This window comes from Theobroma umbraticum, unplaced genomic scaffold (genome assembly GCF_002168275.2).
Source record: "Theobroma umbraticum cultivar Fairchild unplaced genomic scaffold, ASM216827v3 scaffold_55.0, whole genome shotgun sequence".
Classification (NCBI taxonomy): domain Eukaryota; kingdom Viridiplantae; phylum Streptophyta; class Magnoliopsida; order Malvales; family Malvaceae; genus Theobroma; species Theobroma umbraticum.
In genome coordinates this window covers 107986-125434 of record NW_018397270.1, presented here as the reverse complement: position 1 = coordinate 125434, position 17449 = coordinate 107986, and the positions used below count along the sequence as shown (strand labels likewise).

Genomic DNA, 17449 nt, shown 5'->3' with positions numbered 1-17449 from the left:
TTTTTGTCTTAATTAAAGACAAGAGTTATCTTACATTAAGATATGGCTAGGAGGATTCTTGCAAAATGAATCTAGACATCCATGTTGATCGAAGAAGACTCTATGTTTGACTATCACTCTTTTATTTATTATTAATTATTTTTAAATAAAGATAAATAATAATAAAATAAGAGTCATTACTTAATAAGGAGTTTTTTTATCAAGAACTCTAAATGATAATCAAAGAATTAAATTATTTATTCTTTAATTTTAATTTTGATAAATACAGAGCATGTTTGATGTTTCCATAACTCTAAATGGATTGTTAAGATCGATTCAAAAGTGGTTGATTTTGATTAAACTTTTGAGGCAAGAGTTTTAATAAAAAGAAAAGAGATTGGAAGAAAAGAAACATACGTATATTTTCTAGCAAAAGCTTTAGTTGTCAATTCTATCCTCTTCCTCCAAACTGTGTTGTATCTTTCTTCCTCTCTCCCATTCTTGGCTAAATTTTTTGAAATAAAAATAGCCATTAATTTTAGGAAGAAAAGAAAGACAAAATCGGTTGCAGTAGTCTAGCATCCCACACATTGTCCACTTAAGGTTCAAATTGAAAGCATTCTTGAAGAATATGTGGTAAACTTGTTTGGTCAAGAAATCATTCATTAGTATGGTAGTGTCCAAAAATAAGAATCTCAAAATAAAAGGTACGTTTTTTCTTACTTAATAGATTCTCTTTTTTTTAGGATGTGATTATGTTACTTATAATAAGAATTATGTGTGTTTCTGCTTATATAATTAGATTGGTTGCATCCTTTGTACAAGAAATTTTTTGAAATCCATACTTTACACAATCACATCAATCCACTAAGATCCTACTCCAACGTTAACAACACTGCTTGTGGCAGGAAAATTTTTTTATTGTTTACTGAAAAAATAAAACAAATAGAGATTAATGTAGAAATATAAATAAATAAAATAAAAACGACTAAAAAGAGAAAATAAAAATTTCGAAAGCTTGGGTTACCTTTCAAGAAGTGCTTATCCCCTTTTGCACTTCTTCACCACCATAGTAGCTTGAGACTTATTCCATTAACCATGAATGTTCCAACAACTTCACTAGCAATTTCCATGATACCGCAAGAATAGACCTTTATCACTTTAAAAGGACCTAACCATCTTGATTTGTGTTTCCATGGAAAAAGCTTGAACCATGGATTGGAAAATAACAAAACTTGTTCTCCAACCTCAAAATCTATGGTATTTATTGTTGGAGGATAATCCTTGTCAAATTCCTATTTAGCGAACTCATCAACTAAATCCATTCTATACCAACTATCTATATAAAGATACTTAGTTACATTGACAAAATTAAACACCACTTCCTCTTCTCTAACTTTGAAAGTTATTTTTCCATTCTTCACATCTATGATTGCCTTTACTGCAGTAAAGAAAGGTTGTCCTAAAATAAAAGGAATTTCAACATCATCTTCCATCTCAAGCACAATGAAGTCCATCGGAATGTACAACTTCCTAACTTTAACTAAGACATCTTCTATAATCCCAACAAGTACTTGATTGTCCTGCCTACTAATTGCAAAGAAACTACAATAGGTTATGTCTCATTAAGTCCAGGTTTCCTTGCAATAGACAAAGGCATTATTGAAACATTAGCATTGAAATCACACAAAGGTTTCAAAATTTTAAAACTATCAATAATGCAAGGAATAGAAAAACTCCCTAGATCCTTGAGCTTTGATGGAAGCTTATTTTGGATTGTAGCACTACATTCCCCAATAAGTGCAATTGTCTTAAAATCTTTCAATTTCTTTTTTTTGGTCAAAATGTCTTTCAAAAACTTAACTTGGCATTTGTTCCAAAGCTTCAATAAAAAAGAATATTAATGTGCAACATTTTAAATACCTTAAGAAATCTTTGGAATTGTTTAAGTCTTTATTTTTCATAACATTGAGGAAAAAGAGGTAAGGGTGTAAGTGAAAGTTTTACTTGTGAATTTTTTGCACTTAATTTTTCACTAGAATTTTCAACCATAACATTCTTTTCAACATCAATTTTGGTTTCTTCTTCAATGGATTTATGCAAATTTTTAGATTTAAATTCATTATTATTTACCTTTTTCCCACTTTTGAGTGTGATTGCACTGCAATGCTCCTTACTTTCTTTTCTTGGATTAGGTTAATGTCACTAGGTAATATACCTTGAGGTTTACTATAGATGGCATTAGCTAATTAACCTAATTGTGTCTCAAGATTTCTTATTGATTCTGCCTGACTTTGAATGGTGGCTACTGCACTTTGAATGTTAGCATCATTCTTTGTCATATGGGTATCATTCTTTGCATGTAAGCATCATTCTTTGCTATGAAATACATGAACATCTCTTCTGTTGTTAGCTTATCTTTGGCATTAGAAGTCTAGGTTGTGGTGGAAATCTTAGAGACAAATTTAGCTTTGGAGCTGATGAAGATCCTTAATTGTTATTCCAAGAAAAATTAGGATGATTTCTCCACCAAATATTATGATTGTTGGCATAGAGATTTTTTTTTGCTGCCTATTTTCTGCAAACTGAACAGATTCAATATAGATAAGGCAACTATGATTAGAATTTCCTTCTCCACAAAGCTCACAAGTCCTAAAAGGGATTTAAACAGCATTAATGATAAAATTATCAATTTTCTTTGTGATAGCAACAAGTTGTGCATTAATGGTATTTATTGCATAAAGCTCCTGAATTCTAGCAACTTTTGTTGCACCCAATCTTTCGAATGGCCTTTGAAAGATATTTGAAGCCATCTCCTTAAGAAATTCATAGGCCTCATTAATGGATTTACTCATAAATGCTCTTCCAACTATAGCATCAATGATGGTTCTAATCGGTCCCAGCAAACAATTATAAAAGGTTTGGCCTTGCAGCCATTTAGGTAGTCCATGGTGAGGACACTTTTTAAGTAATTCTTTGTGTCTCTCCCAAGCCTTATATAGTGATTCAGAATCATATTGCACAAAAGATGTGATGTCATTATGCATCTTTGCTATCTTAGCTAGTGGAAAGAATTTTGTAAAGAATTTTTTAGCCAAATCATCTCAAGTAATGATAGAACTAGTTGGAAGTGAATTCAACCAACTCTTTGCCTTATCTCTTAGTGAAAACAGGAAAAGCCTTAATCTTATGGCATCATTAATAGCACCATTAGCTTTTAAAGTATCGTAAAGCTTTAGGAAATTCATAATATGGGCATTAGGATCATTATTCAGTAACCCCCTAAATTGAATAGGGTCTAAATCATTTGAATGATTGCTAACTTAACTTCAAAGTTGTTGGCCTGAATGGTACATCTTTGGATACTAGAGTGTAGACCTTGTATAAGTGGGACAACATATTCCCTGAAGGACTTAGTCTCTTCCCCTCGTTGGTTAATCATGATGTTGATTTGAGTTAAATTTTGTGCTTTTTCCCTATGAAATTTTTGAAAGGTCTTTCAATTTTTCGATAAAGGGAATCATTTCCAAATTTCGAGCTTTTCACATATAATGACAAAAAGTACCTACAAACAAAGAAAAAGTTTGAAGTAACGTTAAAAATGCTAGTAACAAAAAAAGAATTAAAAATCAAACTCCCTGAAAATGGCATTAAAAACTAGTTAATTTTCTCACGCAAGTGCATGTATCCTAAATAAGCAATATAATGATGAAGTAAGATATCTTTCCCAAAGAGAATTTGTTTTAATTCTTAATTGTTAAGTACTAGACTTGTCACACCTTAATTTTATTCAAATGAATTTAAGAATGTAGAAAATTAAAGAACTAAAACTTAAACTAAGCTAAAAAAAAACTTCTAAATACACTAATTAAAATCAATAAATTATAAGCCTAACACCACAATATCACCTCAATGTTTCATCTAAATTTCTTTTATTCTTCCTTCACGTACTAGATAAGTCTAAATTGTTAGCCTAGAGTTATAAATCTTTTATAAGACTCTTCTGATGTTTTTACAAAAATGTCAAACTTAACCAATTTACTATATTCATATGCAAATTGAAATTAAGAAAGACTTATTAAGTACCAACTCCAATCTTGGTTACATATGGCTTGCAAGTGTATTCCTACCCTACACGCAAATCAAATCAATCATCTCATGTAATTGATATTGATCACATGCTATTTCATCTAAGCTTAGACTAAACTTCTTCTTCTAGTTCCGTTTAAGTTTCCAATTCAGTGTAATTAGTGATCAGGCAATTAGAAGCATTAAGAATAGGATTGAAATAAATAACTCAAACATTATCAATCATAAACAAGAAAGACTATTAAAAACTCAAACTATGCATTGGGCTTAATTGTGATTCTAAATTAAAAACTTAGTTATCATAATGTCTAAAAATATCATCAAAAAAAAAAAGTAAACATCAAATCTAAACAAGAAAGTAAAATGAAAACAAAAGAAGGAAAAACTCTAATGATTTGATGATTAATGATATATAATTCTTTTAATTCCCCACTTTCTTCTTAGCTTCAATTCCTCTGTTTCTTCAAAAAGATTTTGCTTAATTCCCCCTAAATCATGCTCTAAAGCAGTGTTTGAATATACCTTGAAACTATGTCGAAATAAAAGTTTAAATCCACTCAAAATCTTGGCCTTATAGTGAGGCTTGCGACCATGGGCTTTGAGGGCCAACCTCGAGTTTCTTGGGTCTAAATCATATTTTTAATTAGGCACTGAGGCTTGGGGTGTTGGGGGATGTGGCCTTAAACCCTTTCTTGATTTTCTATGTCCTACTACATTGTTCCAATTTTGACATGATTTTTTACCCTTTCTAGGATGAACTAAGCAAAATGGTAAACATGAAAGTTGTAGAGCTGCCTTTTATCTTTCCAATAGTTCAATGTCATTTGGACTTCTGTAGTGTGAGATATGCTCGAAAAACTAATACATGTGCAGAGGAAGTCTACACCTAGAATGCACTCTCCTAGTCTAATTAAAGGTCATTCAAAGCACACCTATAAAAGCAAAATAGCAGCTTTTCAAAAAGCAATTGAACAGCTAACTTAGCCTAAAATAATCTAGATTCAATTAACCCAACATAATTATCTATAATTAAATAAATAACCTAAAACACTAAAATTTATGCTCAAACTTAAGAACCTAGTAACTTAATAGCTAAAATTAAGACCAAATAACTCTATATCATAGAGTTATCAGCATCCACATTTAAAAGAACTAAGCAAAATAAAAACATTAACAACAATACAAAACTAAATAAATACATCTTTGATGGTCACCCACGATGTCCTTATAGCAATATTAACCACAAAAACTGAAAACAAAGACCTTTTCCATTGAAGCAACTCAAAAAATCATTGTAACCTAGTACTCTACCCATACTGATTGAATCCCACACTTAATCTTTCACCTCCATGCCTACCTATAAAAAACTTCTTAACTCTTTCTCTCTTTCTCTCATATTTTTTTTAGTTGAAAAACCTTGATGTAAATTTCTAAGAATTAACATTGAATAAAAGAGGCTCCGCAATTAATTTTCCATGACTAGAGCTTGTTGCAATGAAGCTTATAGCCATAGGAGTGGTAGCACAAATTTTTTCAACTTTGCCTTTTGAGTTCTACTTAAGGATCATATCTTCTTGATTTGCTTCCAAGTTCACATTTGCTCCTTGAAACTAGTTATGTGACTTGAGCATTCACCCTAAAAGTATGATAGTTCCTTTTCTCATGTACATGATTTCAAATATTCTTTTTCATTTTGAGATCATCAAGAGTCATAAGACAAAGATTTGCAACTTCCCATCACTTTCACTTTGGGATTCATTTTCATCACTCCAAGTTGCTATCATAGCCTTTTCTTTGAATTCTTTGGACAGTTCCTCTTAACATTTGGACATTCATACTTGGCACATCTTGATTTTTTTCACTCATAGCAATTGATGTGAGTTTTGCTTGATTTTCCATTTTATGGCTCTTTCATTAGATTTCCTCTTGATACAACTCTCTTAAAAGGTCTTTTACCTCTACCACCTAGTTTGTTTCTTAAGAATCTATTAAACTTTCTAGTTAAAAAGGCTAGTTATTCATCTTTTTCTTCACATTTTTTATGCTCTTCTTTTCATCTTCTTAGGTAGCTTTAAGAGCCTTTCTCTTGAAATCTTACCTAAGTGCTTTATTTTTTCACTTTCATGTCCTAATTACATCTCATAAGTGAGTAAAGATCGAAGCAACTCATCTAATTTAAAGTTCTTCAAGTCCTTGGCTTATTCTATGGCTATAACTTTTGGTTGCAATGACCTAGGAAGGCAAGAAAGGACTTTCTTAACCAATGGGGCATTATGGAACTCCTTTGCTAAAGATATTAGTCCTCTTATTATTTTGGTGAATCTTTCATACATTTCTTTTATTGGCTATTTCTTTTTCATCTTGAAAGTTCATAATCTATAGTCAATAACCCATTTTTTACTTTTTTACTTAAGTAATGCCTTCATAACAATTTTCTAAGGTATCCCAAATCTCCTTAGCTAGTGTACACATTATTACCCTATTAAACTCACTCTCACTAAGTGCATATAGTAAAGTAGTTACTACTTTATGATTCGATTAAACCAATTTTTTTGTCTTTATCATCCTATTCAGTTTTAGTCTTAATAAGTCTTACATTATTTACAATCTTACTAAGGACATAAGGTCTTTCCAAAATGATATGCCATAAATCTAGATCAACTAATTAAGTAAAATTTTCAAACTTGATCCTCTAAAATGGATAGTTCTCTCTAGAAAACAAAGGTGCCCTTATCATTGACCATCTTCACTAATAAAGCTCAAAGATGACATCTTTATCACTTTAAGCTGCTCTTAAGATCTCTTAATGGTTGTTAACTCTACACGCTTGAGAACTTACTCTAATATCAATTGTTAGATACAAAAGCTTAAAGTACATTAACCAAGAAGAGGTGACTTCTTAGATAAAAATTTGATCTTTCTTAAAAACAAATTTAAGGACAAAAACATTAAAGACAAGGTTTAAAACAAAGTATAAAAGCTTATAAAAATGGGGTATTAGGCTAGTGAAGAAAATAATTGGAAAGAGAATACTCAACCATGATTTTCATAGAGGTTCACCCTCAAAGCTTATGTCATCTCCTTTAACACCACAGGGAGTTTGAATCCACTAATCTTTGCTTTTTAAATTAAGTACAACCTTTAACACGCTACCTTTTCTTAAGGAGGTATAAGCTTTCTTTACCTTTCTATAGAGGTATAACCTTGCACTACCTTTGACAGTGGAGCTATAACTGTACATTACCTTTTATAGAGGAGGTATAACTTTTCTCTACCTTTTTTATGAAGGTATAACCTTACACTACCTTTTACAATAAAGGTATAACCATTTTCTACCTTTTGTAAAAGAGGTATAACCTTACAATAGTTGATTCTTACAAAGTTTACATAGTTAAGACCTCAAAAGGTTGATGAGCTAAGCTAAGAACAAATAATGATAATATTTCAAAGAATAAGAGCTAAAAGGTGAAGGCTTTTCTCAAAGAATATACAATAGAGAGAGAAAATGAAAAAACTTTAAAAATCTCAACTTTCTTTTTCTCTTAAAATGAATTGCTTGCTATCTTCTTCTTCTTCTTCATTTTCGAATGATGTTCTCAAGAGGTAAATTTTTGTCTTATTGTTGAATGTTTGGACCACTTGAATCGCGATAGTCAAACTTTGAGAATCAATCAATCAACATTTGAGACATTGATTCTTTCATAGCCCAAGCTTTTCAATTTCCTGAGAATCAACCATTCCGTTTTTTAGTAGTTAATTCTTATTTGTCTCATTTGAAGTCTAAAGCTTTCTGTTTTGTGGGAATTGATCATTTCATACTTGAGACATCAATTTTTCCTATCTTGTTTTGTAGTCCGTATCTTTTTTATTCTTCAAAATAGATCATTTCCTTTCCATATATCAGTTATTCTTTCACTTTAGGTGCCAAAATCCAAATTCAAATTTCATTTTGCTTGCTCCATTTTTGTCATATTGTCCATCTTTTTTTCTTCTTCTTCAAGTTTTTGGTTTTTCTTTTTACATTTCTAAGAACCAGTTGCTTGAAGCTTAAGAAGTCAATTCTTGGTTTTCTAATGGCTTTCCATATTGCTTCTTTTGCTTTCGCAAGAATCGACCTTCCGTTTTTTCTGAAATTGATTTTTGTTTTTCCAATAGCTTTTGTATCTTCAAAAATCAATGTTTCCTTCTTAGAGAAATTGATTTTTCTTATTCTAGAAAAGAAATATTGCTTTCTATTTTATAAAGAATCAATTACTTCACTTTTAGAAGTCAATTCTAATGGTTGGAATTTGATATTTAAAGTGCTCAAAAGGTTTTTCTTTCGCAAACAACTTCAAAACTCTTATAAGATTCTTTTTCAAGTTTAAGATCATTTTTACATAGTTTTAAAACACATTTAGATCCTTGAATTTTGCCATTTCAAAACTAAGATCAATTTTAAATCTAACATTGTAGAACCATGATTTGATATGTAAAGGTAAAATAAGAAGTTTACTTGGTGTTCTAGAAAAAGAATCTTATCCCAAGCTCAAAATATGTCACATCTTATTTTGTGGTGGGATGTGACTGACACATGGACCCAAACGGCTATAGCTTGCTAGGCCCAAGCAAGCCTCATGCCATTCATTCATTAAACATTCATAATCATGTGCAGAAGCATACATTCAATCATCCATATGCATACACTGTAATCACATGCATGCAACCATAGTGGTGTACTCCCACTAACCTCAATACTGTCTTGGATGGTATGTGTTTCCACATTCATTTCTTCATGTTGGTACACACTTTCTTGAAGCTCTTCTATCTCATAACGCTTAAGGTTTTTTTTAACCTACCTATGCTTAGGAAGTCATTTTCTAGAAAATCAAGATCACGAGATTCCATCTTAGTTAACTCACCATCAAGGTGTTCCCCGTACATCGCGTAGCCCTTAGAATGCTATGAGTATCTAATGAATACACATTTTTGAGCCTTAGAGCCAAGTTTCCTATACTTATGAGATGAGTGATATGTGTACCTTACTGATCCCTAAAGATGTAAATCTTCCAAATTGGGCTTAGTTTCATTCCATAACTCATATGGAGTTGTGGGAACAAATTTTAAGCATGTATGTTGCGGTTAAAAGGGCATCCTCCCAAAAACTTATTGGAAGGTTAGCTTGTGCCATTATTGACCTAACCATGTCTAACAAGGTATGATTCCTTCTTTCTATAACACTAGTTTGTTATAGAGTTCTAGGTATCATTAATTGTCAACGTATTCATTTTTCTTCGCATAATTCTTTAAACTGATTAGATAGGTATTAACAATCTCTATTAGTGCAAAAAAACCTTAAGTTTCCTATTTTTCTAATTCTCAACCTCTGCCATAAAGCATTTGAAACAGTTCAAAGCTTTAAAATGGTGAGACAATAGAAATCTGGATGCATATTATGAGTAATCATCTATAAATGTAATGAAATAGGATATGCCATTACGTGCCTTTACATTCATAGGCCTACAAATGTCCTAATGGACAAGTTTAGTGAGTGTCATTGCCTGCCTTTACTAAACTTACCACCAAGACATGGCTCACATGTAGGAAGCTTAACTTTGGTGAGTGAGCCCAATAACCTTTCTCTAGCCAATCGGGACATTCTATTTTACCAAATATATCCTAATCTAGCATGCCATTTCATAATATCATTTACAACATTAGAAGAAGAATTTGAAACAAAAGTAACTTCGTTATTAGAATCCAAATCTAACATAATTAAATCATCTTTAAAATAACCATGACCAAAAAGCTTATTTTCAAGAAAAATAGACAAACTATAATTCTCAAAAATTAAATTAAATTCTAAACCCATCAATGTTAAAATTGATAGTAGATTACATCAATACAGATGGAGTATATCATGTAGGAGCCATATTTGAATATTGTGCATTGTGAGTTGGTAAATTCCTATTCCTAGAACCTCTTATTGTTTTCCATTCCCCATCATAACAAAGTGTTTACCCATTGATAAACAATGGTAATCTGCATATCCTACACTGTTGCAAGTTATGTGCTTATTTGCTCCTATATCTACAATCCCACCATGGAGAGAATGAGTTATAAACACATGAGCACAGATGTGAAACCCGTAAGTTTTGTCACTTAGGCAATTAAGTTGGTGAGCTTAGGAAATAACTTTATTGACTTAAAAACCTAAATTTCATCCTTGAAAATTCATAATTTAAAGTCATGGAGGCTATAGGAGAGATTTAGAATGAGATTAGGTCTTGAAACAAACAATTTTCACTAATTTGGACCTTAAAAGTCGATCCTAATGCATAGAGTGTCAATCTTGTGAAGTAAAAAGTAGAGGGACTCAAAGGTTCTAGCCAAGGATCAACTATAAGCACTCTATAGTCAATCCTAGAGAGCAAAAATGAAGGAAATGTCAACCTGTTTGTCAAGGATCAGCTATGGACCCTCTATAGTCGATCCTGTGAAGAAAAATCGAGCAAACATGGACATTCTGGTCCAAGATTGATTATAGACCTTCTATAATCGATCCTATGAAAGCGAAATAGGTAGAATACCAAACCTATGCTAAGATTCAACCTCATGCTTAAACATGAAATTAATTATGAAATTAAAAAAATATAACACAAGGAAAAAAATAAAGTAGCATTTAATCAGAGAAACAACCAAATCCTATAGGATCATTGTTTATGTTTTTCATATAATTTTCTAATTAATTATGAACATTCATAAGTTTAAAAGTTACATACCATGTCCTAGACACCATAATCAAGAGCCATTTAAATCCAAAAATACTTGTTATGAAACAAGTAACCTAAAAAGAGAATAAGATAGTCTAAAATTCTGCAGTTGAAAACTTTACTTCTTCACCTTGAGGATTTATCAAATCTTCAGCGACTCAAGTGTTTGGCCTCTAACAGTAATCCACACAGTGACCAAATAAGACCTTCTAAAGGTAAGATGTTACTTGTGCTTGCAAGTTTTGTTTCAAAAATATAAAGAACAAAGTTCTTGCCAAATCTTATTACTATCAAAGAGAGAAAACTATTTTTCTTTTTCTTATTTTTATGATACAGCTAAGCAATAGCTGAAAGCTGAGAGTTTTAGTTGGCTAACATAACATATTTATAAAGCCAAACTAAGTTATAACCCTAAATACAATAGTTGTATTTTTATTCAATTAAGTCCTTATGAATTTCATTAATTTTCACTTTATTTTGGTCTATTCTAATTAAGTCCAATGTAATTAATTATCTTTATTTAATCTCCAACATGTCACTTAATGGATGTGACACATGATGCTCTTAACATGTTGGCAATAAATATAAATCTTAATCACATATCAATTTGATAATTGATTTATGTTATAGATCATGAGCGACATTTAACAATACATCTTGATCACCGAAATGTTAGAGAGTCAATTAAAGAATTTGACAAAGCCCTTCAGTGATAAGCTTCTCAGTGTAATACAGTCCTTTTGTCAAATATCTCAGATATGTCATAAAGCATGGTTCAATGTCTACTTATGGTATTCCATATCAGTTCTCATAATTTATGACTAACTTTATGAATTTGGGAAACTAACTTTCCTCAAATTCACTATGCTTTGGCCAAAGACTTTTTACGAGTTAATCAAGAATTGTGAACAACTGAGATACATCCTCTCATTTCACTTGAGGTGATGAATCCTCTCTTAGCCCTCATTAACCTTCGCATGCTTTATGGCATACCCAAAAACACCCTGTTTAGGCATTTGGTCATCTCTAAACCCGCAAGGGAGAAATCAAAGTATGTAATTCCCTACACAAGATTACTTCGTGTCTCAAGTCCAAGGACTAGTTACACGATTATCACATGAGAACATATTTCATCAAGACTTGACTGAAATACCAAATGCAGTCCTCATAGTTCTTTAACAAGCACGTACAAGTTTTCCTCAAGCATCCCATATACTTTAATCTATGAGATTGATTGCTTAATTCCAAAGTAAGGAGGCTAACATGTATTAGTCTCTAACCATCGTGGATGCTCTTCTTGATAATAGAATGACTAGGAACAATTTTAAGAATATGGCTTTGATGCATAGTGATCTCATAATTGTTACAACTTTGCAATTCTCTTGCAAGGCCTTTATGTTCCACGGGCTTCATCCAATTAGTACCTTATAACTCCTTATTATTGCACTAACATGAAGGAATACCTCCATCACATAAAATTATGTGATTAAGTATGCAATAAATGACAATATATATTCCTTGACCAGTCTAATTAGTTAAAGGGCATATACCAACAAGCTCCCACTTGCACTTGAGTCAATTGTTAACGTATCTAATATAGAACTCTTTTGATTAGCAACTGTGACTTTACTAGGACAACTCAAATTGCAATATTTAGGAATATGTTAATTTATATTTTTGACAATCTCCATTGTGATAATCGAAATACTAATTTATATCATAACGAGACCTTGATTCCATTATTATGGGTCTTGTTGTTACTTTAACAACTCGAAATAATTTATCAGTTCATAAAACCAATGATCCAAATATCTCTTCTTTTGTAACCTATGCAAAAAGTTTGTATCCAATTATAGATATAATCATATAGTTATCTATTGTTTTGCAACCATTCCTATGAAACTACTCAATCATGAATTTATATCACTTTTAACATTTAAGATTCTTTCTATGTTAAACTCCTTTAACATTCATCCCAAATTCTTTTGTTGAGTCACCTTTTAAGCTCTAACTCTTTAGTCCTATTATATTTTCTTCGGCTGGAAAACGTATCTTATACACTTTTAATTAGTAACTTATCTTACTCCCACTAACCTTATGATTTGCACAAAATATGTTTATCTTATTCATTATTCAACTACTTTGAATTTATTCCATTGAATAGAGATTATTATCCAATCATTCATGTTAGATCATTTAGTAGACTTGACTCATATGATTAATGGTTTGTATTTAACTGATGAATTATACATCTTTATGCATCCCATTAAATCAATTTTTATGCATAGATTTTATTTATTGCATTTCATAATTTCATGACCTTGACCTTTAAAGTATCATTAGCTCTCACTATTTCTATCTTGTATAAAAATCTTACAAAGTAAACTTATTTACTTTCTTTCAAGGCATTATATCCATAACTTTTATGCATACTTACATATCATAAATCGTTCATCATTGGTTATGGGATGAAATCCTCTCAAAGGTTAGTTCATGCGATTAACTGGGTTTGGAATGCTTTGTGATTAATCTTTTATGAATTCACTATGATAATCAATTATTATTTAGTTCCAAGAAATCTTAATTTAGATATTTTATTTCAGTAAGACTACTCTTTCACTAAATGTGTCCATAATCCTATTATGAATTTATTGAATTAGGACTTAATTTTATCTAAGTCATCACATTAATTTCCTTTTTGATTCATAATCAAAAGAAAATTAATCACAAAACTTTTAAACTTTAATCACCAATAGAAAATCTGGGCAATAAAATACCTATTTACGTTCTATAAATCCAAGACCAAAAGATTTAAAAGCTACAAATGTAATATTTTCCATAAAAACCCAAAACTAAGCTTTAGAATCATAAAAATGGAGTTTTAAGTTCAAAATGAGTTGGAAGAGCTTAAAAGTTAAGGTTTTACCTTCCAAATGTGGTTGAGGGTTGCCAACCGTCAAAAAATGGGGTATATTTATAAGGTACGATGTGAAATATGTATTTATCCCTTTTATTTTTTTAAAATTGACGACATGTAATGTGTCAATACATTAGCCCATGTATCTATACATTTGCCCATGTATCTATACATTTGGTTCTGGAAAAAATATATCAATACATCATGAACATATATAGATACATAATCATCATAAACCCTTTATGGGCTAAATGTTTCGATAAATTTTGAGACAAAATGCAGTTTCTGAGGTAGCTTGCCTATAAAAACATGTCCTCATTTTACTTCTTTCTTTTTTACTCTCCATTTACTTAAGATATTTAATGTAAATAAGCAAACAAACCCTCCCCCCATTTGGATTCAATTAAAATATCAAAAAAATCAAAATCGGAAAGAATCAAAATCTAAATTTTGGTTTCAAGAATAAAATAAAAAACTTTGACTGAAATTAAATTTGTAGCTCCCATTGACAATAGCCAATGTGCTCTAAAATGTTTGAAAAAATCATTTTTGTTCATCTAAAAATCATGGGAATCATTACCACCATTTTTTATTTCCAAAAGATTGTTTTACGAAATTTACATATTTTGACCTTTTTCAAGTTTGGAAAAATTTTGACTTTAAAAGTGACACACAACCAAAATGTCAATGAATTCCTTTTGAAGGTTAAAACTATGTTTGATATTCAAAACATGTAATCTATGTTCTACCCTAAGGATTTCTTAACTTATCCCTTATTCAAGGTGGGATTTCACAATAATTATCTCATGAATTGCGAAATTGGTTGAAACAGTTTTCTTGAGCATGATATTTAGTTTAATAATTTGACATTAATGGCATTTTTCAAGCAAATGAACAAATCAGTTTGGAATGATTGTCATTCTTGATATTACAATGATCCTAATGATATAATGCTTGAGCAAGTATGTGTTGTGTTGAAAATGCTACTATAACTGGTTCACGTTGCAAATGAATGCTTAAATGACTTCAAGGACATTTTTATCCATATGTTAAAAAATGTTGGAGATGTTAAGGAATGCTGCCTATTATGTTTGAATTTATTATTTCACATGTGCCTACATTAAGTTATCATTGCTTGAGAATTGGAATATTCAAATGCTTAGTCTAGAATTTATTCTTGAAATATGTTTCATGTTTGTAGTTAAATGATTGTTTCAAGATTGAATTATTGCCTAAGCTTATCAACTTGATTATGATGAACTCACTGAACTTCATGAAAAATATTTTTAGCTCGTCTATTGTTTTTGGTCAAGTGACATGCTTATGTGATACTCAATCATTACTTGACCTCAATATTGAAATCTAAACCTTGACTTGAGTTATACACTTTAAAATGGATTTGACAGTGAAGTTTAATCATGACTTATATTGTCTTTACATAGACGAAATATCTTTTGATTATGTACTTGATGTTAGATATGCCTTCTGTCAGCTTAAATATTTATATGATCCAAACTTTTTGTGTGCATCAAATTTGAGCTTATAAGTTATCAATTGAATCCTCAATTGATACTCATTAAGTTTGATGTTTAGTATGAATATATTCATGAGTTGAGTGCTTTATTTTCAATCATTCAATAACAATTGGTATCACTCATGAATCTTGATCTATTAAGAAATAATATATATCTTGAACTTCAATGCTACATATCTTTGATTGGTATATGTTTGTATAATTTTAAGAAATTGAGATTATGCTTACATTTCATTGAACAAAATTGGAATCATAATTAATGGCGATAGCCATTTTATTTCTTGTAATCATGTTTATGCATACTTGATCATAATACCATTATGTATGATTACAACAAATGCAAAATGCCTTAGCAATGCCTCATTGATAATGATATTATCTTGATGAGAAAACTTCTTCTTAAATTAATAGTTTTATACATATTTAGAAGAACACTAATTGAAATACTTGCTCGAAAATATTGTGGAAAAGAGATTACCAAAAAGGGCTAAACGATGAAATTCTCAAGAGGACATGCCATTGTTGAAAAAATTCTCTCCTAAATTGCTATTCTTATATAATTTAGAGAATTTTTTAAAAATGTTTGATTGATAGTGCTTGGACAATGGATGATGAAAATTGAAAAAGATGCTTTATGAAAAATAATATTTTGGATATTCATTGGAACTAATGTGCAGACCCTTCAAGAAATTATGAGTGTTTGTAGCATGTATTGAATATTTATTTAAATGCTCATATTTTTCTAGTTCCGTGATTGTTTGAGCATTTGATTAACATATTGAATATCCATTATAATACTTATTTATCATATGCACTTGATTTATTCCCATATTTGTCTCATGAACTATTTAAGCCAAGGTAAGATTATGCTTTAATGTGATTAACCATTGTCGTTGAGTTAGTACATGCAAGTGTACGTATTGAATAAGTAATATAGAAAGCAAGTCCAAAATTGTATCCCACAAGGTTTTACTCTTAATTCTTCACTAAGTCGTAAAATTATAACAAATTAATCTTATTCAAGTAACTCAATTTTGTAAACAATTAATTAAAACTAAATTCAATCAAAAACTAAACTACTTAAAAAAATTAAAAATTCACTAGAAAAAGGTAATAGTAAAACCTAGGATTATGGGTTTATTCAACACTATTTGATATTAGTTTCTCTTATTATTTACATTCATGGGTGATTTTGCTAACCTAGAATTGAAACTACGCACAAGTCTCCATCGAGATACTTATACAAATACCTAATTTAATTGGGTCACTATATGTTTATAGTAATCAATTAAATAATGTTAATCAAGCTAGTGTTCTAATTTGGCTATTTATGGCATTTAGGCATATGTTTACCTTAATTACGAATCAGATCACCTAAGTGACGTGAACATACAATATTCAAATCTTAGTCTAATCTACAATTACTCTATCGAGTCTCGTCTAGATTAACAAATAATTCAATTGTTGGCCAGACAATTAACAATATTAAGAACAAATTCGAATAAGCAAAACTATACTCATAAATGAATGAAACCATCACCATACTCATTTGGATTTTCATCAAGTAAGCCTTTCTCATCAATTTCCCTACAAAAGTAAGAAGAGAAATTAGCAATAACTATATTTAAAGTAATTTAAAGGAAAATGACATAAAATTAGCTGAAAATAATTGAAATAAACTAATCAACATGTAGTCAAACATAACTAAAGAAAACACCTAAAATACTAAAATTCAAGCTTAAAATCTCAAAGACCTAGTTGCTTTAGTCTCCAAAGTGTGTCAAAATAATCCCTTCTCCTTGGTGGAAGAAATCTAATGAATGTTTAAGGGGGAGTTGGTAATTGACATTGTCTTATGATTATTGAGTACTAGAAATCTTCAACAATGAGCTTGTTAAATCTCAACAAATGGTGTTCTTCTTATTAGTAATATCTCTTAAACATCATATTAAACTTGTGCTTAATAATGTCTCACATTTGTACTTGTATGATTATTGCGATAACCCATACTATCCTTGGTTATGTATACATTTTTTAATATATTTGCGTAATTGGTTGTGCACTCAATGTGTTACTTGATTATTTGTTTGAATGAAAATGTGAACATACTAGTGTATAAGTTGCACACATGTTACCCATAAATATCATGTTCACATTATGTATGTACTTATAAATGCT

General features: G+C 30.4%; 1 non-coding gene across 1 annotated transcript; it reads left to right on the top strand.

The window, feature by feature from the left end:
* The first annotated feature begins 2922 nt into the window (after positions 1-2922).
* Positions 2923-3028, top strand: LOC149526524 (small nucleolar RNA R71). Its single transcript, XR_016351910.1, has one exon. It is a non-coding gene; the product is annotated as a small nucleolar RNA R71 (small nucleolar RNA).
* Positions 3029-17449: the final 14421 nt, after the last annotated feature.